Raw genomic sequence first — 1,620 nt, 5'->3', positions numbered from 1 at the left:
GAGAGAGAGAGAGAGAGAGAGAGAGAGAGAGAGAGAGAGAGAAAGAGAAAGAGAAAGAGAGAGAATGAGAGAGGGAGAAAGTGTATATACGTGTTCTGATCAATAAGTATCTGGACTGTTGCTATAGTATCGAAGCTTAAAGAACGAAGAGTAAAGCTGCTGGGCATAGATTGACCCTGAACTCTGCTGCGCGTGCTCACTAAGTTTTAACGACCTATCTCTCTCCGCTCTTTACAGCAGTGCTTCGAATAACGTTTGCAGCATGTATTCGTCGCATTGACCATGGCAAAGAAAGTTGAACAGAGAATCTGCATCCAATTTTGCATTAAGCTTGACGATACCTGCTCGAAGGCCTATGCTAAGTTTTCAGAAAGTCTTCATTGTTCTCGGCATAATCAAAGAGATCATGTGCAACTGAAACTCGAGTGTCGTTTTGATCACTAAAAGCAGTTTTGGCACAAACTTAGCAGACACGCGTCTCATACTCAAATCTTCAGTGATAATGGACTGGACTCAACCGTAACTAATCTGCACATCTTCTGATAACTCACAGATGGTGATTCGACGATTTGGGCTAACACCAGCACATACATCTGCGATGTTTTTTCTCAGTTCTGCTGGTTGCAGGTCTCCCGGAACGTTCGTCAATATCGACGTGTTTTCGGCCATCTTCGAAAAATCTGAACCACTCGTACACTTGTGTGCGGCTCATACACTCCCCTCCATACAATTTCTGTAATTTACGTAGGCCTCTGAGCAGGTATCGCCATGACAACTTTCTCTGGCATGGTGAATGCGACATTCACACATTACATACGTTACTTCGAAGCACTGCTGTAAACAGAAGAAGCAAGCCAAAACATTAAAACTTAGTGCACTAGCACAGTAGCGGTTCAGGTCTGTTTGTACCAAGCGGCTATACTCTGCACGTTTTAGCTTCGTTACTATGGCAATAGTCCGGATACTTATTGATCAGACGACATTTTTACATTCATACATACATACATACATGAAAGAATGTATCTATTTTGTTATGCATCTATCTACTTGTCTCTCTCTGTCTATCTGTCTGTTTTTTCACTAACTAAACTATTTGTCTTTCTATTTACCAAGTTGTCTACAAGTTTATCTGATTATCTAACCATGTTAGTATCCATCTTAAGATAGTAAACTTAGAAGTCTTTTTGACTTTGTGATGGGACCATTCGTCCGTCCTGTTGTACGTGACTTTATACACCTTTTCGTCCCCTGCGTGATTTTTTACTATGTTAGAAAGGTCAGGGATCAACTGAATATAGTCTAAGACCTATAGTATTTCAAACAAACATACCGACAAATTGACCTCTGACCTCTGATAATTGATGGCCCAAATACACAGACATTCATCTAACCTCAGGGTAAATTGATATCACATAGGTTAAAATCGATTTAATTTCAGCCCGGGGGACATTTGAAATTGATTTTATCCTATCCCCAATGATTTCGGTTTACCCTCTCAAATCACTACTCCAAATTTTCGTCAATTTGATAGGAAATGGTGTGCGTTCTCTCTCTCTATCTCTCTCTCTCTCTCTCTCTCTCTCTCTCTCTCTCTTTCTCTCTCTCTCTCTCTCTCTCTCT

Source organism: Octopus bimaculoides, chromosome 1 (assembly GCF_001194135.2).
Source record: "Octopus bimaculoides isolate UCB-OBI-ISO-001 chromosome 1, ASM119413v2, whole genome shotgun sequence".
Taxonomy (NCBI): Eukaryota; Metazoa; Mollusca; class Cephalopoda; order Octopoda; family Octopodidae; genus Octopus; species Octopus bimaculoides.
This window is presented reverse-complemented; position numbering follows the sequence as displayed.